The following is a 24,615-nucleotide window of genomic DNA, read 5'->3' on the forward strand; positions in this document are numbered from 1 at the left end:
AAGAAATTAGTTAAAGAGCAAAATTTATGCCTTGTGGACAGCGCCCCACTGGGCGCAAAAACGAGCACCTTCTTATCTGGCTTAGAATGTACACATCTGCCTGCTATAGGACAGGTTTATACCAGCAACCCCCTGTGATTAACATATTAGACTTGATTACTGTTGTTAAAATAGGCTTGACTATTTGCTGGTCTCTTCCACGGATATTATGTCATTAGAGCTATGCCATATGTTTTCCGGTCAGATCAATAAAAATCATAATTCATTCCTAGATGTCTGTAGTCTGAAATTGTATAAATAATATAATTTACCTGTAGTTACTTTTTAATGTATTGACTACTGTTTTGATATTAGAGTGTCTTCACCCATGCAACTGATCACGGAAAATTTATTTTGTCGATTATTTTCCGTTTATGTTAGTTGTCTCTTCGGTATAGAAGGTTAAACTCTTTCGTTTTGTTTCACAATCTTATTTGAATACCATTGAAGGTTATTTTATTATGCGATTTATTCTCTGGCATGTTATTAATTTACTGTCTATATTGTCGTTTTAAGGAGCCACGGGGGTCTAGCGGTTAGAACGCTGGCCTTGTAATCCTGGGGGTCTCGCGTTCGATTCCCGGCGGTGCCCGAATTTATAACTTGTGTTGGGCAAGGCCGTGGTCTAGGCAACACGGAGTTTTCCTCCGTGGCATCCCAACAATTACTCCATTCACACACAGAAGAAGGCAATGGCAAATCACTTCTGGATCATCTGCCAAGAACGTATATGAACAGGTCCCAGTCCGAGAAAAGGATGGAAGGATCCTGTTCATATGGACCTGTCGTCAGACAGAACACTAAATAAATAAAATAAAATTGTCGTTTTACTAAATATTGTTTTCGAAATATCTGTTAGCGTAACTAAACACCTCAACTCGGTCCATTATTACTTTTTGCTGAATAGTCTCCTGCAAGTTTGAAGAAAATTAATCAGCTTCTACTGATCAGCGTAATATTTAATATATCTATCCGGTATAGTAACTAGGCTACGGGTTTGACGAACGGGGTTTTATTTCTGGCACGGTATGGTTTTTCTCCAAGTCACAATGTCCATTTCGATTCTGCCCCCACCCCAGACTTCTATTCAATTTAAAACGAGATTATTTCCTCAGATGCTCTTAGAGCGTCGTTAAATAATTCATCCAAGGATTATTGACATTTGCGCATTGGAAGAAAAACGTATTAATGATACAATAAATAGGGCAGGTTTTAAATAGATCGGGATCATTCGGGCTGGAATAATAGGAAGTCGGGCTTAAGTGGGGTACGGGTAACAGTTAAAAATAGACTTCGGGCTCAGGCCAAATGATCTTCTTGCCGGGCAGGGTTAAATTTTAAAAATTTCGGTCCACATAGAAGTTAGGCGCTTTCCTACCATTTAAGTTCCATCGTCATAATTTCCTCCAACTTAAGAACATTCCGCTTGGAGCACTGTGTGTCACACTGTGTCCCCCACGGGCAATAGACAGGCCACTTAGTGCGACCGACAAGTACAGCTACGTAGTGTTTTTTGTGAGCCATCACTTCCCGAGTCAAGGTAGGAATAACTCGAAATTGCCCCATTCATTTTCCTTTATTTTGTTCAAGCAATTTGTCATTAACATGAACACTACTTGTCAACCAAATCCAAACTTTTTATTATTTATATAAACTCTCGCTACGTCCCAAGCTCTGCTGTTAATGACATTTGGGGCAATGGCAAAGGGTCTTTCGTTTTTTACATTTTAGCTCATGTTTCAATTGAAAATACAACCACGCCACTGACAGGTCACAGCTTGATTAGCGCTTATTATAAATATAGTATAAGTTCAGTGTAGGCGATGGATCTCCACGTATTTTAAAACGACATGGTTAAACCAGCTGTTTCGTATCGTTGGTTATAAGACAAGTATATGAAATAAACGCATAACGCGGACCTCATGTCTGAAAGTCCATATTTCACTGCAAAATAAAATTGTGTATTAAGAACATGCACGTTAAAAGCTGAAGAGCGAATTTAAATTCATATATGTAATATTTCTCAAAACCAGTTGATTTTGTAAAAATCTTTTCATGACTTAAGAATGTACGAACCACGGGTTGCATACCGTCGGTCCTGCCTTTGTACAGTCAGCGTTTTCGGGAATAGAAGCATGGTGGTGATCTGTCATTTCCAAAACTAGATCTGCCGCAATGTCGGTTCAACTAGGGAACAATTTATTGGCATAATGACAGTTTTTGTAGTATTTGGGGTCTGAAGTGTAATCCTGACCTAGAAACGTAGGTATTACCGCATTAGGCCTGCAGTCTGTTCCAACTGGCTTTGGTATCTGAGGTTGCTAATGTGTTTTGTTTCAAGGAAAAGCCGGAACAAAATGATGGTTCGTCTGTCCTTCTGCCTGTCACATGATTATTTCTTCTTATTATATAGTAATGTAGCAATTTGGTTTTGAAAACTTCTTCTCGTAGCATTTCTAGTTTATGACAAGAAGATAAAGATTTATGAAGGTGTTCGGGAGACAAAATCGGTCGAGTGGGTTCAGACTGATCTGAAGGCCAATGACGTCACCGTAGTTATAAAAATCGAATAGACCTATGTAGCAGAGTTGTTAGTACAGTCTGTCTGAGCGGAGAAGTGACTCGACATTGAAGCCATGGCTGAATGATGTCCTAGAAATATTGCCCATTCCTGAAAATGTTTCTACTGTTGGCACATCTGCAATATATTTGATGCTATGGGTGTGTTGCCAGTTACCCGACCCTTTCACTACATTTTATATATAAAGTATGAAATACTAAAAATACAAGAAAAAGACGAAAAGCTAGAAACTTAAGAATCTTATGGAGAACAGAGTCGGTAAATATTTCTGTGCCGCGTATTAGAACGGCAGTGTGTTTGCTGAGTTGGGTACTTCTGTTTGAAGGTCGAGTCAATTCTTCGCTCAGATATAGAGCAGTGCAGGAATATGAATGTTGTACTAAGCAGGTTAGATCAACGGCAATTCTGTCTGTCATCAGCGACGTTTCAGGGGACGGGTTACAGATTTACCGGTGCTGGAGGCTCAGAAGGAGGTGTTTTTTCATTTATTATTGCAAATAAACGCTTTAATTTATAGATTTTTATTGTTATAAATAACATTTTTTTCATGAGATTTTTTCATTTGAAGAAGTGTTTTATTTTCTTCGTAATTTAATAATACTGCAATTGTATTATAAATTTATTTGATATTTCCCCTCGTCTTCTTCACTAGTCTTCCTTATTTTCCGACCGTCTTCGGGTCCCGTTTAGGTCAGATAATTGGGATTCTGCTGTAGCTAACAACATCCAGGACAGTCTCCTGTTTCTTTGGTCCATTAATTACAATTTCTATGAGAGCCATTGATACGCAGCGAATCATCCGTTCTGTTTAAATGCCAGCTTTGCATAAAGACATGCTTAGGCATCAGAGCAGCTGAGTGTTTCCTTACCGTTCCTCACCTCATGACCCCGCGCCCGATCATTTATTGTTTCTTTTTAGGAGTCGGCTTTCATAAAAGGGGCCGTCCCAACTACCCCCTGCCGGGAGGCATCTAGAATTACCCTCACTTAAGGGAAGAGGATACAACGCTAGTCGTGAGGTGTTAAATTAACAACTGCTACAATAATTACCTATTTTTATTGTAAGTTTCGCATTGAAAAATTACTTCAATTTTTTTAACTAAAGAAGGAAACTGCAATTTTTTAATAGTTCACAGGTTAATACTTGAAGAAAATCGAATAACGGAAATATCCGTTACTTTACTTTTGAGGGTGAAAACTACAATATCCGAGAAGTAATGTAGAAATGATTATCGATAGTTGTCAAGTGACATTTCGGTTAAACTGGACGACAGGGATTTGATTCCCGGTAGGGGGATATTTCACTTCGACACCACATCCACCTCCATATAATGAATTTTGGTAAAGCGGTTACAGCGTTAACTGACCGATCCATTAAATTTTAAATTGAACGTGGAACTTTAACTCCACGTCTTCAAAGCGTGGTGCTTAAGCACAGGAACAACTTTAAGATTTAGTCTAAGTGCAAGATTGATAAGTCGTGGTGAAATATGCTATTTATTTTGCTGGATTGCCTTGCATCAGCTGCCTTATTGTATCCAACGTTCCATCAAACATTTAAGCTATCATTTTATCTAACCAATTACCGACTGTTCCCAACAGCTCATCGTTTAATGCACTTGTTGCCCGCGTCATATTCCAAGCAGTTTTCCTGAATGTGACAACTTTAGATCCAATGTCCGCTAAAAGCTGGTATGTGTTACCAAAGTATTTGAAATGTTTGTAGAGAGATATTACAAAATGTTTTTTTAAACCATAACATTGTGAAGCTAAAGGGAGATTTAGGAAGGAAAGTAGAAGAGTAAGAACAAGGAGAAGAATATGGGGGCAAAGCCCGATACAATTTAATTTTAGAGGAAGAAAAAGAATTTTATTCTTATAAGGTTCTCGGGAAATGCCCACTCATGCTTCTGAGTTAAAGCCTACAACCCCCTGTAAAAACACACATTAATGACCTGGGATTTCGACTCGTGGAATTCGCATTCATAAAATAATTCGGAGACTGGTGAGAACATTAATTGCTGCTACTGACTAGTTTCACCAAGAATCATCAATCATTTCATTAACATCTTCTTTTACGAAAGGCTTTGCAATTTATGCATACTGCCATCCAGTAGTATTGATCACTTCATTTTGTTTGTATTTCCCTTGGCTTAGCGTTGTACTAATGCGATCCTAACGGTACTTGCTATCCAATTCATCACTCTCATTTCGCGAAACCCTACTACAAAACCTGTAACCTATAATTTGCCAGTAAAGATTACAGAAATGACCACTGATTTTTTAATAATTTTTTTAAAGAACCGATATGTTACAGTTCAACAGACTTTTTTGCGGTTGGTGATAAAAATATGGACACCCACATAAACTAGGTTTTTGCTGTGCCCTATTATTATATCTGCACATATACGTCAGTAATGTTCAGTAGTGAAAAAAAGGTGGGAGTTATTCAATTTCGCTTCAGAACAGTTAGTTGGAAAGAGAGATGTTTATTGTATTTGAATCATATTTTTATTTGACACAAAGTTTCTTCCTCTTGTTAAAAATTAATTTAAAATAATGTTTAGAAGCAAAACTGAACATTGAAACGGTAATTAAGGTAGATTCGCATTTCGTAATAAATTGAAGAGTGGTGATACTGAAAGTTTGTGGGGTCAACATTCGATTAATGAAATATTTTTTGTTCTTTAGTTGTTAGGTCATGTCAGAGAAGGTCTTCAGAAACTAGGTTAGTATAACCACATCCCACATTTATAACTTCCATGTCTTTTTATCGTACTGTACAAAAATATTCTAGCCCTAACAGTCCAGAGAAATAAAAAACAACATTGCCCCAAATTTTATTATAAAACTGAAGTGTATTTGAGTCCATTCTGCCACAAACAGAGTAAACAATTTTAACTTATAAGACGATAGTTTATACTAAATAAGCTAATATTTATGTGGGTAAACCATTCATCCTTGCTGTAGCCTCACAACTACATGAAACGCCTTACACTCCCCCATTCGATTAAATAATAACTAATTTCATCACCCACCATTTCCACCCTCCACCCCTCAACCCCCTCTTGAAATAGCTGAAGATCGACTCGTTTCCTGTTTCCGACAGTTAACGCGCACCTTGCATTTTCCCGTTAAAAAGTTATAACAACTTATAACTTACACGTTTTAAATATCTTAAACATTTGTCTATGAAGTGTAAAATTCTATTGTTACATGCAAACAGTGGGACGTCTCAGAGGATCGTGGTCACAGATGAAGAGATAAGTTGTGTGCATGAGAAAAGCGGGAGACGTTGTACTTTTTACGGCTTCGTAGTGCTTATTGCTTACCGTCCAAAAGATCGGTATGATAACATTAATTTCTCGGCTGGTATTACCACTTGATATTCGTAAATGTACATGTGATGAAAGGAATGTAACGTGTAATTGTCGGCTACGTTAATTCTATTTTATTTTAACGTTATCTTAATAATTCGCTTCACAAGAAATACATAGAAAACATTGATTGAAATTTTAATCGGTTCTTTTAAAATATATCCCAAATAGGTTAGCACAGCAGACACGAAAGTCAATTGTAATCTGGAGTATTTGGTTCGTTGATTTTGCAGCTGAATGATCACCAAAACTGACTTTTTCTTCTCTTCAAAACCTGAGGAGAATATTGCTTCTTCACACAGACTTCCATTCAAATCCGCTGTCGAGTGGTTAGCAATCATATTTAGTAGCCCATTTAGATGTTTCCAGGTTAAAATCTTAATTATCCTCAAGACATCATATCTGTTAGACCAGTAATTTAATTTCTTAGGTTGCTAATTTTTATTTTTAATTTTATGACAAAGAATAAGAACCAACCGACGAATTTTATTTCCTACTCACACAACAAATTCCATAAAATAATTACAAAACACGTCACACTTGACAGGTACTTCTTGGCTTTCTTGTCTCCCTGTCTCTCTCTCTCTCTCTCTCTCTCCCTCGTAGCATTTATGGGCTTATATCTTGAATTACGTTATAAATTCCCCTTACAAACATTATCAACTAATCATCAGTAACAAATTTGTACATATAATAAAATATCGCAATTTGGAGTTTTGATCAAGTTTCTCCGATTTCATACTGTTACTCTGCATTTTTCAGAATGACATAACATTCTTCAGCCTTCGGCAGGCGTGTAGTTAACTCCAATTCACAGGGCGAACTTCATCTTTCTTGGCAGCCTTCAACTTTCCTTCCAAGGTCACAGGGACCCACCCATTAGGAAAGCACTGGACGCCCCATGGGAATGACGAGAACTATACCGCAAGATTCTAGAGGGCATTCTGACAAACCTCAACCAAAAAAAGCAACAGCTTTCCCGCGCCTCCTTACAGTCCATTCACTGTTCTTGTATTTGCGACTTTGTCGAATGGAGGACTTCTTATTCCGTGGCAAATAGACAGCAGAGGTCTTTTTGATACTTTGGAAATGTTAATGTTGCATATGGTACAACGATCATCGCCCTGATGATGGAGGCGGCAAGTAGCTCTGAAACGTCCCTAAACTTATACCAGACTACACGCCGCAACATTTTAGAAGACATTTTACAATTACCAATAAAAATAAATCAATTGCAAGAAACAACGAATCATAACCAAGAAACCGAAATAAAATAAACGAAGTGCCAAGGCAGTCATCTTCGAATTGTAAACTTTAATATTTTATAACCGTGTCTTTTCTTCGAGGGGGGAATGCAGGGGGAAAATCTGAGGTTTAAGGGCAGTTTATTCTGAGACAGATTAGAGATTTTTGATAAATGTAAACCAACGAAAAAATATCAGAAACTGGAGAACCTTTCTAAGAGACTGCACTTCATATCAAATCCTTGTGCAGTGATCTGTGTGGTTACTTTCCACATAAAACTATAATTTTAGACGTAATTACAATCTCCTGTATTATACAGGCCCTGTCGAAATTATATTGGTTAATATTCTATGTTTTACCTGTTTCAAAACGGGAAAGTGACTTAGCAATAAGGCACCCCTTGTGGCAAATTCGCCAACTAGCATTTAAACTGCCAACGTCAAAACTGAAACAAGATCGCTTATCTGTGAGGACAGTAATTAATTTAATTGCTGCCGGATATCGGCAGGTCTTATCAAGATCCATGTCTTGATGAGTAAATGTTAACTAAGGCGTTTGACGGCGTTTGAAGTACACTTTGCTAATATATAATCTTCCTGTTAGTTTTGACTTCGCAACCCTTCAGTAATGACGGTATGGTACCAACAAAGGGTTGATTAACAGTAATAATTTTTAAATGGAACCAAGTTCTTTTTCTTTCAAGTAATTTTTTAGTAGCAGTGTTGCTGATACTTGCTAGAACTACGCATTTCGCTGTCATTTCTGTCATTGTGCTATTAGCTGATATAATAATGTGCATTCTTCATAAAAGCAAGGACTGTTATCTGCTTCAAGGCAGCACCAACTGCCTCAAAGATGAAATCTGAAAAGTTACGTCCGGGACCCATGAATGTTACTTTGAGAGTTTCTCAACAATCGAGATATAAAACTGCATAGTCATAACTAGTTCTCATAATTTTTTTAAAATCAATAGTATCATTTCGATTACCCTGATGATGGCGGCAGCTAGAACCTCTGAAACGTTAGTAAACTTTTACTAGAATACACGGCGCAACAACCCAGAGAATAAATAGCCTTCTTTGTGCTCAAGGCCATGAGAATCTCAAATCCTTTTCAGTAAATCATGTGTTTCAAAAATTGAGTAGCTTTGTGAATGAATAGTCACACTGAAGATCTTCATAATTATGAATACGAAGTGTTATGTTGTGCTGTGCTTAAGAATGCGCAAGTGTTCGACACTTTTTATGAGTGACTTTATGTGATAATAGTTTCCTTTTTCCCTACAAGAACCGACGTGATTTATATATTCGACTATATTGATCTCATTATAAGGGATTTATGGTCGAGAACTAAAAGTCCTTATCTGTTAGCAGTAGGTGTTAATATTTAATTTAATAAAACACTTTCTTAGTAAATCTTATTGGAATTAAAAAATGACATCCTGTCACTTTCTTGTAATTTATATTACCAAGAAAATGTATTGGTTAGTCTTCAATAAACTGCCAATTTTACTACAATTACATGGCCTCAGCCCATTAGCCATGTTGGTACAATAATGATGACCTAAGTTGGCGTGAGAAACGGAATACAAACATATAAGTGTCGGGACAAGGACGACCCCTGAGGCATTCTGCCATTGACCGAATGATTAGGCAAACAAAAACCTTACTCTGCAGTTACAACTCACATACTTTCCACATCCCTGCCCATGAAGTCTTAGTTTTACACTTTTCGTGTCTCCTTATTGCTTAATATACTTCGTTGGTACTTGAATGACACTCTCGGCTATGAATTACACGGAAACTAGAGAGCTTCTTGCAATACACAAATCTCCCATTGTCTCAGCTCTCATAAAAATGTGATAATATCGGTAATTCTAATAACATACTTAAGAACTCTTAAGGATTTTATTATATCTACCTCGTCTGTGTTAAACCTCATTCCCATTTTGGAATATCATCGGTGTAAATTACGGCTGGTAGAAGATATCCTTAAGTATACTGACGTTTCACATGATTGCCTTCAGTTTTTCAATGTGAAAGGAGGAATAGTATCATGTATATGTCCTCTAACATGACCATCCATATTTTTCATTTATCGCCAGATTCTCATTTGACATCAAGTAACTCAGAGAATTTATGCAGCATTGTAAAATAACTGTATAATCAATATATACTAAATTACATCAAATGTTGGACTTTATTATAGTTCAAATGTATTTATAGTTATAAAATATAAAATAAATAGCTATAAAAAATATTTCCAGAAACTATCATGACTTCTTAATTCGTAACTTCGGTTGTTAGCGAGGATATTTCGCACTTTTTAAGTTATAGAACAACTGTTAGGCTACGAAAGATTGACGACGACGGGGAATCGCGAATTTTAGTATAAGATAATAAAATTTTCCTTAATCCTTAACCGAAATAGTTAATTCATTTCAAAGAAAATTTATGCAAGGATTCTGCCTTGTCCGACCAGCTCCTATCTCAACCTACTTTTTCGCACTCGGCTTTCTAATCTTCCTAATGATGGAGGCAGTAAGCACCTTTCAAACGTCTATAAATTTATACGAGACTACACGGCGCAACGTCTCAGAAAACAGCCATTTTCATAGTCAAATTCATGTTTAAAATAGTTTGTGTTTTGTCTCCGCCCTTAAATACGCACAGGAATCCTTTTAACGTAATTTTAAATTAAGAACTAAGACGGTAGATGTTCTGCTGTTTTCTACAAGAGGCATTCATTATAGTATGCTGACAATATAATGACATCTTTTCATTAAATTCAGTTTGTATGAAACGTGTTGGGCTGTTTTGTATAATTTTTTGTTTGAATGTTTTCAGAACTGAGATAACGTGACATGGTACGCGCTGTGCTGTATTGGTGAGAGTTATAATTTCGTAAATTTACTTGGAAAGGCAGTTCAGTTGTTGCGTGCGGGTGTAGACCACGTCTGCTTCGAGTATTTTCTTGTCTATGCAAATCGCTTTATATCAAAGGAATCACGATTCTCATAGCCAGTAAGGCAGTTCTCTACATGCACGCACAAGCTGCAAGTTGTGTGGACAGACAGACAGACAAGTTAATTAGTATTGGCTGCCGTCAGAACGGTAACCTTTGTACCCTCCTTCCCCAATATCTACTGCCATTCAAACTGCTCATTATACACTGAACTTTGACCCCCATCTTGAACCAATAAGACTGAAAGTAAAGTTTGGGTTTGAAAAATCTAAAAATTTAGTGTTTAGAGCAGCGTTTATTAACCTATGGTACGCTTACCACCGGTGGTACGCGAGCCCATTATCTTGACTTTATCCAGACTACTGTAGTTAGAATTCGTCAATAATTTGCCGGTGCCTTGGCAAAAGGGGTTTCTAATAAAAGTTCATGAAACGAAAAATATTCGAAAAGTTTTTACAAAAATTTATCGATTGTCCCAAAAATATATAAGAATATGATAAGCAGTTACACATAAACGTAAGAATGAAGTGGTATTTTTGCTAAATTACAAGTAATGTGAAATATGGACTGTAACCTAACAATTTTAGTGAGTTATTAAGTTAAGGACTTGCATTCATGTAGCCTGGCTCTGGCAAATTTAAATTATGCAGTGATAACTTTTGTTCTTAAAAACAACCATACTGAGGACTAGAGGAAAGAAAATGCTGACATATTTATCTTGGGAAGTAACATTGTGTATGCTGTGATTTATGGGTAACGCGATGACTCCATTTCCCCCACATATGTGACGAAGCAGGATCGCTAATTTTACACTGGATATAAATAAACATCTGTTACACTCACCGGCATAATGCCTGGAAATAACGCCAGTTTCCACGCTCCTGGACTTCTCTCTCAGTCGCAAGAATCATGCCTTTTTTTGTCTTAGTCAAAATAGGGGCAACTTATTTCCTCTTATGACCAACGTCAAGAATCCAAGGTCAGCTCCGAAGAAGTTGGAAATTATCCGTGGGAAGGAGATGTTTTGTTCGGTCAGTGTGAGTTTACCTTCCAACCAAAGAAGAGAGAATTATGTGGGACTATATGGTGAAGAAGGAAACTGAGAAACCTTCCCGGTCTTTTCAACAAATCTTTTCCTGTTGCACTAAAATCATTGTTCCGTTTCTTGCAAAATCTCACAGTTTTTTTACTTGCAGCGTAATTTTTATGAAGCACATAAGACATCCTGCATGTTTAAACTCCGAAATACTTTAATGAATTTTGATTATATGTCTTCAGTTTTTTACGGATTAGACCGCCTGACTTATTCACATGAATTAACCACTGACATAAAACAACACGTAACCGAGCAAATCTTTCGGCCTACAAGTAATCTTGTGTGAAAACAGGGAAACTCAGTCAGAAAATTATGCTTACTGATTAGGGGCTGGACCGAGGTTTGAATTCCGGCAAGGGTAAAATATTTTTCTTTTAGCCTCCGCGTCAGATATTGTATCCAATGGGTACGGGGGCCCCTTCCCTGGGGACAAAGCTGCTGAGAGCTGAAACTGACAGTCACCTCTATATAGTGCCGAGGTCAATAAGGAATACAGCTATACCTCCACTACCTCTTACGTATTCGTGGCGTGGTGCGTAATACGTAAAATTATTCTCGGACTCCTAACAAATCTTTACAATTGACTATAGCATTGAATGGTGGATTCTGATTCATAAAACAAAAAGGATATTGAAGGACACAGTAGTGACAAATTTTAAGGTGCTATTGCAACATATAATGAGAGAGACAGGGTTCTTATAGTAATGTATCCATCTCACGCGTTCGCACGACCGTCATGTTGGTGTTGTTGAAGGAAGGGAGTTAAAAGTTACCAGTAAACGGAGACATTCAGTGGGAAGATGTTTCAATTTAACTGAATGGAAATCGGAATAATTCTTTCTGTAATACAGATGCCGCATCTGACGCTACAGTGTATCTTGGAGTTCTCAGTCAGTCTTTCAGCATGCCAGTTTATAAATTACGCGAAACTCTAACCTGATATTATGTCTGCCCAGTTCCAACGTCGCGACCTAGTAGATAGTACTTCTGATTTGTATCTGTGAGATCCCAGGTTAAAATCAGGCTATTCTGAATTAAATTTATTGTTATTTTATTCAATAGTAAATAAATAAAGTTCCTATATTCTCAGTCTACTTTTTAAAATACATTTTAATATTATTCCACTATTTACTGCTGGGCCTCGCTTTCCTGAACTGTATGAAGCTTTAAAAATTCGCCCCACTACATATTTACCCTGAACATGGAAACTGTAATGTTTGCCGAAACGTTCGATGATATTCAACATACGAGGACGTGGTTCACGATCTAAAGCCAAAGTTATGCACATTCCTTCAGAGTTATTCAAAATATTTTGCGTTTTCAATGTGCGCTACATGTTTCCATCCATCTAATCGTACTTGAATTCGGTTAATTGAAGAAAATAAAAAGCCCTGAAGCTCTTGCCCGTCCACATTTCTATTAAACTCGTCTAGAAACAAGAACTGCACTTTTCACTTGACGTGTGTGTGCGCAGATAGCTGAAATACCGATCCAGTGAAATATTATTCTTGTCATGCAGCCAGCCAACCAGTTCACACGCTTTAAATAGCGACTATTAGCTACTGTATTCAAATGATACCTTCTTTCAGCCTTAGGTTGTTACATTACTTCTGTACGTGATGGCGTTGCTTAATGTAGCAGAGTTAAGACAGGGCGTGGTCTGGGAGCGGATGTGAATTCATTCATTGGCTGCTTCATTCATTTGCTTCCGAGACAACCTCGTCTCGGTGGAACAATTAATGACTCGTTATTCTCACGAGTGAGAGCTGCTGGCCTTGACAAAAGATAACAATAAAAGTAACTGGTTTAGATTCTTGATTCAGTCTTAAGAGTCTGATTTACCTGGGATGGAACGCATTTTAAAATGCTTAACTTCCAGGGCTTGAGTTCTTGACCAATTGTTCGAAAAGGTAAATTAATGGACAATTGATTCTGTTTGTTAATTTTTCTGTTGGCTTATTGGTATCTTTTAGTACAGCTTGTACGATGAGAAAGGTTGGGTGCAGCTCATACACTGTTGCAGTTGCCTTATTTGTCCAGATTTTTCATCTCATGTCGTCCTCCATATTAATTTATTATAGATTCAAATATATTGACGACAAAGTCAATGTAGAATACACATACTGTACTTCAGAGAGTCGTGAGTTAACTTACTGTCAAAAATATTAATCTACATACAAATTAAAATGTATTCCACTTCGATGAATGTACGTATACAGTATTGAAAAGTGTTTCAAATAAAAATTATAGATTTTAATGACATCTGTATGTAATGTCATGTACCAATGTTTTCTATATTGAGTCGTATTTTTAGAAATTTAATATAGTTGATGAAAATTAAATTTAGCTGTAACATTTAGTGTGAACTGAATTTGTCTACTTTAGGATAGGGCCCAATGACGGGATGTTGTGAAAAGGGGAATGACCCGTTGGGCTTCATAAAATACGGTGAATTTCTTGACTAGCCAAGCGATTAGTAGCTTCTGAAAAAGGATTCTGCTCCAAGCATTTAATTATTTAGTTATCTTATTTCATGCAGCTAGAACACTCTCAGCGCCCCAAAGCAAGATTGGATGGACTCAAATTTTGACCACGTTCATGCAAAACAGACAATTTTGAGTGAATTCGGTATAGCACGTGAGGGCCTAATGGTTCTATATGATCGATCCAAGTCGCGTGATAACTCTTCTGACAGCAATTGTGTTGACCCTTGGGCGCCTTGTTAGTGTTTCAGATGAATATCTCAACTTGTAGTCCGGAGGGCAGAAGCGTTTCGGCATGTCTTTTGTTTCAACCGGGTGGTCAGGAACTCGTCAAGAGGATCTGACAGGGTGAGGTGCGAAGTGCCCTCGGCTTTGTTCCATTAGTAGCTTCATAAAAATGCACAAGTCTTCTGTAAGACCAGAACCTTGCTTCCAGTAGTCGGAAATTGTCTGGATACTGCTTTAACCGTTTGTAACCCAGCGGTGAATGGGCCTATATGTCTCACCAGATTCAACAGTAACTGATATGATTCCCAGTGTAAATATACTACATTATTCCTTATACCAGTTAATCTTTGTTTTGGAGAAGTGTAGTGTTTTCTTTGCTGTAGAGGCCAAACACTTAAATATTGTTTGGAGTAGCTGTGGTTTTCAAATAATTAAATTACATATTTTGTTTGCCTTCAGGACGAGTTTAAAAGAAAGGAAACAAGAAATGTCTTTCCATTTAGGGATAAAAAGATTCATTGACGTCTTCACAAGTCGCCATTGGACCTAATTTTGAAGAAAATTAACCCAGTCTATATTTGGTTTCCTTAAGATCAAATTTAACCTTTAAAAACTGACATCTTGCGTCAACTTAATTCACTTTTGTCTAAATGTATTTTACTAAGCATAAAACCTTCGTGCTGTCATGTCGTCTGACTTGTAAGTCTTTCTTTTTCTCCTTGTAATGATATTTATATTGTGCTCTCTCTATAAAAGATGTATAAAGATCTGGAAGGACGTATAGCATAGTTTTACAACTAAACAAATCTGTTGTGCTTGTAAAAGATAGTGTTCTCTGTAAATTCATTTGTTGGGACGGGATGATGTATATGTAACGATGTAAGACAGTGTAGTGAAGAAGACAAACGAGAAACGTGTTGGGTACGTTAACATTCTCATCATTTGAAGAAGCATGTTGATATTAATATGCGTATTAATCATGTCACGCGGTCGTCTGTCAGAAGCTGTCCGTGTGTGTATCAACTAGCCTGCCCACCCGTTTAGAAGTTACAGGTCAACACGAGAGACAGACCTTCAAGCGCATCACGTGTTGCCTACTCCAGATGTACGTCTGACCGCATTATATTACGATTCGAGGCTTGGCTTCTTCTTGGTGAATTTGTATGTGGAGCCATGTGCTCTGGAAAACCAATTTAAAAATTAAGATGGCTGTCTTTTGGGATGTTGCGCCGTGCAGTCTTGCAGAAGTTACCGATGTTCCAGAGGTGTCTACTGCTGCCATCATCAGTGAAATGACAAATTCGAAAAAATAACTGGCTCTTTTAATACATGTTATTCATCCGTAACTCAAATTAAAACACAAAAATTACACACCGTTAGTTTATGAATATAAATTATGTATTTTTTATTGTTGACTTTGAACAAGCCAGGAGACAGAAACAGAAAGAGAATGGAGAATTAGAAGTAGACATCTCTTTCTTTTATTTTCATTTGAGTAGACCTAAGCGTTAATACAGCCATTGTTTCATATGAGTGTCTGGCGAATTAAATAGCATTTGTATACACATGAAGAAATGTATCAAGATGTTGAAACAAAGCAGAATAATGTTGGAAGGGGACAAAAAACGTACAGAATGTCAGTTGGCATGAAAACCTGTAGATTACGGAGAGGGGATTAGAGGGGTGAAAAAGTTAATCCATGTTGTCCAAGCTCTTTGAAAGAACTGCAATGTTATATGTTAAGAAAAAAATACGGCGAAGAATAATGGTTTGTTGCTTTCAAATTATTGTATTGCTATCACTGTCCTGAGCTCAAGTCTGTTTTCAAAGCAACTAAACCCCACCTAGCGTATAGACCACATTTAGAATCTTGAATTTTCTCTTTCTGTATCGGAATGTCTCTTTAGTGTCTTACATAATCTGTTCATATTTTGTCAAATGCTGCTCCCGCTTGATAAAGGATATTAATTGTTTCTCCCTTTGCTACGGATACAGAATAATTAAATAACTCCAGAAACTATCATCTATCAATGATTACACTAGTTCGACTTTTCCCACCTGTTTCTTGGCCATGCCTTTCGGCTGATAATGCAGGGCTTCTCTCAGCAATCTTTTCCATCCTTTGCACATGAATTATACCCGAATTCAGTTCTTAGTTTACCTGTGCCGAACGTCGTGGCGTTAGCCAATAAGATTTCGAGTTTGAATTCTTTTCACCAATACGTGTCATAATGACTGACGTGTTTTGGTTTCCCATTTAATCTTACGACGGTCCCAAAATATAGACCCTAATCTATGTAGCTGTCAAAGTATAAATTAATTAATCAATCAATCAAACAAATTATTTGTGTTAAAAGGTAAACTTAGCCATATGAATATCCGTCTCTTATTGAAAAATGATTAGACTTACCAGTAAGATCACGTCAGAGTTCAATTCACAGACAAGCAATGTGGAATATAGAATTTTTGGGCAGCCAATTACGGTTTTATAACTGTATGATGATAGCTGTCTTATAGGCTATTGCGTCGTGTAGTCTGGTGGAATTTGTAGCTTAAATTTGTAGCTTAAATGCGTCATGTTTGTGTTGATTAAATATATATTTATTTTCACAGTCTATACACACACGTTGTAATTAAATGATGTTGTTAAAATTATATAATATTAAAACATTTATTTACCAACATTTAACAACATTTCAAAGGTGTTTGCTGCCTCCATCATCAGGGTGATATCGCTCTGATGATTGGGGGGCAGTAAGTAGCCCTGAAACGTCTGTCAGTTTCTTCCAGAACACAGTGCAAAATATAAGAAGACTTTTATGTACGTTCAAAAGTTTAATTCCCAAAGGGAAGAAACAACTCAGAAGACCTAAGTCTATTTGGAAGTATAATAATAAAGTGTATATTTAAAAAATAGTTTCTTGGATTTACATGGTTTAGGACAAATAATGAAACTTCAAGTCGTATAGAAGCCAGGAAATTTTTTAAAACAGCTAAGAAAAATTAAACTTCTCAATGATGACTCCTTAGAGTTAATGTCTTACCCCCAAACCTTGCTTAAAAATAGTTAATTTAGCAAAGTAAAAGTAGCACTTGCCTTTTTTTAAATTTATAATCAGTATTTGCGTAAATTGAGTTATAGATCCTCGTGCAGGATCTGCAGGGTTCTGCTTGGTCATTGTAGGAGACTGTAGTCAGTGACCACGCGCCAAACACGCTTCTTCCTTTCGCGGTCTTTAACCATCTGGAGACAGTTGGTTAGCGAGACCATTCGACCGGAACCCAGCCACCAAAGAATAAGGTGAAGGGGGGCTATCTTAAATAAGCGATGGGTGGGAGGGCACATGAGGGGGGCAAGGTACACTCACTGGACGACACACGTCACCATCCGAAATGAATCATGGCGCGGAGTCACACTTCCTGAGATGTTCTTTTGAATGTCGACCTTCTACACATGACGTAACATATCCGTGGATTCAATTGCGTACGATTTGAATAAGTAATATATTTAAAACATTGAATATGTTTTATTGGGAGAAGACTGTACTTTGTCTGGCTTCATCAACCACCCACCATCTTGGCTTTTGGCAACTGCCACTGCTGTTTGACGGAAGTTCCAACTGACGTAACAGCAGGCAGCCCCTAAGGAGAGAAACATTGTCTAGAAGACCTCTCATTTGAAACCTTATTTACAAACCACCTGTAGGCTTAATTGTGCCCAAGTGCGCATCAACATGAACAGTAGGACGATTACCAGAGCGACCAAAAAATCGATAATGCGATTTGGTTCCAGTGACGTAGTAGAAATAGTCGTACCCCTGCAACTTCACTCATTTGAACATCCATTTCTGTTTGGCGTGAAGAAGCCTAAGTTTTTAAGCACGCTGTAGGCTGTTATTTGACACGAGTTTCGTTTTCTTCCGGATCACAATTGTTTAACTTCATCTTTTGTACCTTACGCTTTAAAGCTTATACCCCATTTAATTTATTACGTAATTAGAAGCGTGTTTTTAATAATTCTCGGAAGAATGTTGGAATTTGATTCATGATTCGGGTCTACATTGCGTTTTGTTTATTTAGAAAATTCTTCAATTTGTGTGTTAATTACTTCGACTACATTCTGCATACTTTAAATAATATTGGACTCGAAGATTTCTGTCTTCCGGGTTGTTGCGCTATGTAATCTGGTAGATGTTTACATCGATGAACACATCGACCATACTACACAGCGCAACAACCCGGAAGACAAAATCTTCATACTCACCGCTGTGAAAACCTCAACTCTTACAAGCTAATAGTAGCTCATTTAGTTAAGTCCTTTATGGAATACGAAGTTCATCAGCTCGCTCAAAAGACATCGCAACTTGATCCTTTCTTGTTTTACTCCTCCTGCAAGTTCATTGCATTTCTGACAAAATATTTTGCCTAGTCAGATATTTATCTCAGTTAAAGGATTTGTATCTGCCTGTCTATTGGCTGCTTCATAGTATCGAGCACCAATTACTTGGGCGCGGTCAGCGAAGCGTGACACAGAGACGATTACAACTGCCCAATCGAAATTGAGAACCGGTCCTAATTTACGTTACTATTAAGCAAACACTTTACGCGCGGTCGATTCAGGACGCGGGGACTTGCGCTCCGTAGCTGTCTGCTGTGGAATAAAATGGCTGCTGTTTATACGTTTACAGAATCGAGACATCGCATGTGACAAGTAGGCGTTTTACTACGTTTTTGGGCTCAGCCAGCAATGTGTTGGACATTTCGATACTTAGTTACTTTTAAATTCTTTTATCGTATCTAACACAAATAATTGTATAATTGCTTTTATATTATAGAAAAACATTTAACACATAAATAATAAAAGCTTACATAGAATATGTTAATGCGTTTACAACTATTACCGCGTGGAATTTCAAATTCCTAGCTGAAGTTCTCAATTTTTCGCTATTATACGGAAAATAAAATGTAGATTCCGTGCTGTTTCCATGTCAGTATTTCACCGTATATTATACGCGATTATTTATTTAACAGAAGTTACACATTTTTATCATTACCTTTTATACGAAATTATGCTTGGAATAAATTTCAATAAATTTCTTCATTTCTTCCTTTTAGTTTCTTCTGTATATTCCTTCGCCCGGGCTTTTCTTATTTTCTTCATTGCTTGTTTCTCCGAAATAGACTAACGTCCTCAGCAAAACCCCCAAAGTTTGTGGTCCTAGAAATATCTGCTAAATAGTACGATATGAGGTTTACACGACGGTGACTCCGAAGGTCTTTTGGATTGTAGCGCCGTGTGGCAGCAAGGACCTCTTAAATTTTGCCTTAATAACGATTATAAGACTGCTGAATTAACGTAAGCAGAGTGACGTTTGAATAGAGTTAAAGTCGTCTACCCGATTAGTATTAAATGTGGGTGGGACAGACCTCCTATCATAATACCGTCACCTTACAAGTGACCTGGTCTTTAAACGTGAGGTCACGTGTGAATGTAATTACTGAAACTGTTCGGTTTTAAGAGTTTGTGTTTCACAGGAAGTGCCTTAGAAGCCTTTGGAGCTGCTGAGTGTCTCCACTTTCTTAATATCCGCTGGAAACCAAAGTCAACTGACACATGATCACTTCCAAACTGAATCATCTAGCCAGCATTAAACTGTGCCACGGTCCACCATAGGGAGAGGTTCTTAGTGTATTAAGCAGGGAAGATACGGTCCAAGTAGCTGCTCTATGGCTAACCAATAGGCGCAAAATAGCTCCGAGCTTGGACATACGTCACAGTAAAGGGGGAGGGCGAGACGGCAAAAATCCTGTCTGAGAATGTGTAGTGTTACTGAAAAATTCTGCCCTATTTTAATTTCGACAAAATCGGTCGCATTTTGATACACTGACGTTTACACTAAACTGTAGTTTTTAAACTGAAGGAACTGTAAAAGTCTGGTAATGTAGACACACGCCCTAACATGCACGTGCTACTACTACAGCCTAAACGTAATAATTTCACATCCGTAGTATTCAAGGAAGGACCAACTCTCCTTTTGTGCCATCGCTTAGCTTTTTGTCCTTCACACGTGTGTATTTGTAACGGTCGTTCAAGCTCGGAGATATTTTGCCTTCACCGCACTGAAGAACGTTTTAGTTTTTAGGTTTAAAAGTCTGAAGATTACATACAAAATTAACTGATCTTGTTATTTTCATCCTTATCAATTTTCCGGTGCATTCTTTTTACATAAATAAAAAATGGTTTATGTAGAAATTAGGACGTCGTGTTCGTGTCATACGGGGTTCATTAACCTAGGTTTTATGATATGGCTAAAAATCTGCATTGTATAAAAGTCAGTTGTTTGTTTCTTTGTATGTTTGTTTGCATTGGTTCAAAATGTGTTTCAGATGGGAGATATTTAAATCGACAATTGAACGATAGGACAGACAAATTAAAATTAACGGTGAAGGAGTAAACGAGAGATATCGATAGAGAATGGTCTCGGTGTTTTACGATGTCGAGAGAAAAAAAGCCTTCAATTCAATGGTTCAGTAACTTACATAAGTCATATTCCACCAGAATTTATTCAAGAGGGGAACGAATTCAGGATGTTTTGAGGCCGGAACTATTTACCTCTAAACTTCCTCGACCTATGTACCGCACTGTCTCTGTACAGTTACTCTCATAGACATGCGCGTGTTGTCACAGGGACCCTTAGGATATCGTATTCATAGGCCCTAAGGTAATAACCGGATGTAAACACGCTCTTGAAATCTGCTCCTGCCCTGAAATCAGACCATTTGGCGTCACTCCTCGCATAGTTTTCATGCAGGGCTGTTTCCTGCCAATGGATGATCAACAAAATATGACAGCAAAAACAGGATTTCCACATCATTTGTTACCATTCAGCTCTGTAACTTCCGTACCCCAAGACAGGTACAGATAAGAGACCGTCACCCTTGGATTTGTACTTATATCTGTTTTGCTTTTATTAAAAATGCATAATAATTAATTTGTGTTCTAAATTTCTGTAGTAAATTATTTATATATAACCTCGATCTGCAATATGAGAAACTTAAAATTAAGTGAAGTTTCGAACCACGTTCTCCGAGATATCGATACGTTATTGCATGATCCTTGAGCTTCGTTTGTTTCCTTTAAATTGTTTAATTACGTAGACAACTCTACAAACAAGGAAAGGTAATGAATATAATTAAATGTGATGTGTCTAACGTACATGTATCAAACTCGGTTGTTTCCAGCTAGTTTACTCGTTTCTCTGCGTTTCGTCTTACCTTTGCACCGCGGAGAAAGCACAGAATTAGGGCAATATGAATAGGTCCTCTTAAGTTGTTACTAATGTAAGTTGAAAGCCCTGTCAGAATAGTCCGCAGACAATACAATGTTCATCATAGAAATTACGAATGTTGAGTGCTGAAATTTAGAATGTAAAAACAGGTACAATTTAAACACGTACAAAAAATATTACGAATATTTTCTCTCTGTATCCGAATCTCAAAACGCATATACATAAGATCTGTAATGGGTACTGTAGTGAAATCCTTGTCCTGCCTCTCCGGCAATTTTTGGCCTGATACTCTGAGAATAAAAGTGGATTAAGAACACAAAATTATTCAGAAAATTTCTGCATTTTTAAAAATACTCAGAACATTTGCAATCCTCTTAAAAATTATTCCTGTATTTGTGAATTTATTACGAGCAATGTGAACGGAAGAGACAACTATAAATACCTAGGAGTAGACTGAAGGATATTAATATTAAAATAGACATCGTAAATATAAGATGGGAGGGAGCGAACAGGATTAATTAGGATCGGGAAAAGGACCGGTGACGGGATTATGCGACCTCTGTAATGAAAATGGGTAATTCTTAACTGAGTGAAGATTAACTTCTCAAGGACTTGCACAGTAGACTGAATTAAGCGTGCGCCATCCAACATTACAACCGCGTGGATATTTTAGTTAACCCATAAGCAATAATGAGAAGTAATATTAATGTTAACATGTTCAAGTTTTCAATTGTTTCTTTGTTTAAATAAAGAAAATCAGAAACAAATGAACAGAAAATATTTTGCTCCTGTTGAGAAGATAATATATTCCTATAGAATGGTGCGATTCGTCCCATTTTAAATATACGTGAGGTAAACTGATTGATTTACATGCATTTTATGCTATAAAATGAAGAAGGCTCCTATACTATGGATTTATAAAGGCGGCTGAAGTTAGTAACTCAGCGTTTTACACGAATTGTAACAAACATCTAGACATCTAACTCTGAGTTTCAGTTGACAACACCACTCTTAAGTAATTACTCAGATCTTATTATCCCTTAAACCTTCATCTCGGTGGTATAAGACGTAGCAACAATCTCAATCTGCCTGCAGCTACCGCATATTCCGTACGTGCATTTGTTCCCCTAGGGACGTCACTTCGAGTGTTTCTTGTGCCCTTCATTCTGGGTTCCAAGACGCATTTCTCCGAACTCTGGCTTGTTTTTGTGACAAAATGACGACAGTCCTCTTCGACATGCTTAGGCCTAATCTCAGCTCATCGCGTCTAACCATTCTACAAACTAATGCGACTTTAATTCACTTTGAGTAGAGGACCTGTTCGCTTTGGCCCACCCATTGTGTTTTCAATAACACAAAACTATATTCGTTGTATAATAATAGCAACTACTTGTTAATAATGGGCCATGAGACAGTCCTGATAGTTAATAAAAAGGAGTAACGGCATTCAACATCAGGACATGTGATTTCATGGTCTTCAACTCTTCTTTCAGCTTGATTACTTGGTTGAGGATTACTTCGATGTGGTTTAAACAAGCATGGCTGTCTGCGCAACTTTTGGGTGACTAAACCCCATACAGCTACATCTGGTGACGATTCTATATAAACACGTTTTTTATTACGTGTATCTTGTATTTAACTTAACATACTTTATATCCAAAGAGTACATAAGGATGCGAATGAAATGAATGTACTTGTTTACGTGTATAGGGGACTATCGCCATAGAAATGCATTTATTTTCCTGCAAAATGTGTTTGGTATAACAACATTCGTTAACTGTGATACGAATCTTGTTAAATTATGAATTATAAGATGGAAAAAAGATTTATGAAATTTTTCTTGTATCCTTCTCAGGACTGAAAACGATTTGTAGACATCCATATGAACATGTATAATCGAAATTTTAGAACATTACAATATCAAAATTCCTAAATTTTAAGCTGATATCTACTGTCACTTCGATAAATGTTTCCGATTACAATCGGAGTAAATACAGTGGAATATGTAATGAAAAAAACTAATGTGTGAGCACTTATCGCCCTGGTGATGGGGGCAGCAGGTACCTCTGAAACGTCAGTAGTCTACCAAACTACACAGCGCTACATCCCACAAGATAGCCACATTCAATTCCTTTCTTCTCTGGCCGATGGCTTAACATGAAATTTCTTCTTTCGTGGTGGATCCTTGTGGCACCATTGTCTTATCGGACAGGAAAAGGTTTCTGTTATTAAGGCTGTGAAGAAGTTGCTCAGTGAGGCAGACGTTTAACGATAGGGGACGCAGGTTCTGGTACAGTTGTGAAGAAAATGGCATAGAAAGGGGAAAAATTACAGCAAGGACCTTAAGTTTCAAATATGTAACACACAATACTCATTTAGGTATCGACAGTACTAACCAAGTAAAGAATTAGAGCTGTAATTTTTGAGCACTTCTCTTATTAATGAAGTATTTACAATACGTATCACAATTGATGGTACACTACTTCCTGATATCTCACAGCCATTTTGTTATTATAACCACATATGTGGCTACATGTTTCTGAACTTATAGACCTATGTTTTTAAAACAACGTCATTAAATACATACATTTATACAGTAATATTTTTTATTTTCACTATGACTTAACTTAACAGTTATTTGATATTTTTGTTGAATGTTAAAGCCAGTTAGATTTGTCTTGACAATTGTGTTTGTTATACGCTCGTGAATTTTTATCTTAGCCTTTTCAAAAAGAACTAGAATTTTAGAGTTAAAAAATACCCGGTTTGTGATATTCAAGGAGCTGTCTACTATTCGTCTAGCTGCTGTCTACTTAAGCATAGCCACAAAAATAACCATGCATTTACTGAATCATAAATTAAAGATGCTGCTTAATTTCTATGTTATCAACTTAGTTAAGACAACTGAACAGGCAGGCCTAATTCTATTAAAATATTCCTCTTCCACTAACTACGATGCATCAATGCATATTTTACCCAGAAAATTGTCGATCTGGATAAATGCTTTCTCAAATATCTCTGAATATGATTGATTCTATTGTACGTAATATTGTTTCTGGTATAAAATAGCCAAAGGGATAATATATTTAATTTGATTATGTTAGATCTAATTTCTGCTGGATGGCGAGTAAATTTATGAAGACGATATTTATTTAATTCATGGAAATAGTTTAGCCTTGGGGTGCGAAGACTTGAAAATAGGACAAAATTGTACAATAAGCCATTATAATCCGGTCTAAGACTTAAATGACATATTCGTTTAGAATATATCTTGGTGATTAATTTATAAGGTAACATGATTTTAATGATATGC

At 37.0% G+C, this 24,615-nt stretch overlaps 1 protein-coding gene across 4 annotated transcripts in view; it reads left to right on the forward strand.

Moving 5' to 3' along the window:
* The first annotated feature begins 1,480 nt into the window (after positions 1-1,480).
* The window catches only part of LOC110827189 (transmembrane protein 181), a 119,971-nt gene continuing 96,836 nt past the window's right edge, over positions 1,481-24,615 (forward strand). Inside the window, exons 1-2 of one of the 4 annotated variants that reach the window (XM_087358971.1) lie at positions 1,517-1,579; positions 10,089-10,108. The gene's annotated coding sequence lies outside the window, so the exon portion shown is untranslated. The other 3 variants (XM_022058604.2, XM_022058608.2, XM_087358972.1) reach the window with 3 other exon arrangements.

The sequence above is a fragment of the Zootermopsis nevadensis genome, unplaced genomic scaffold, assembly GCF_977971745.1.
Source record: "Zootermopsis nevadensis isolate Lab colony 2312 unplaced genomic scaffold, Znev_1.0 Znev_ptg000030l, whole genome shotgun sequence".
NCBI classification, from domain to species: domain Eukaryota; kingdom Metazoa; phylum Arthropoda; class Insecta; order Blattodea; family Termopsidae; genus Zootermopsis; species Zootermopsis nevadensis.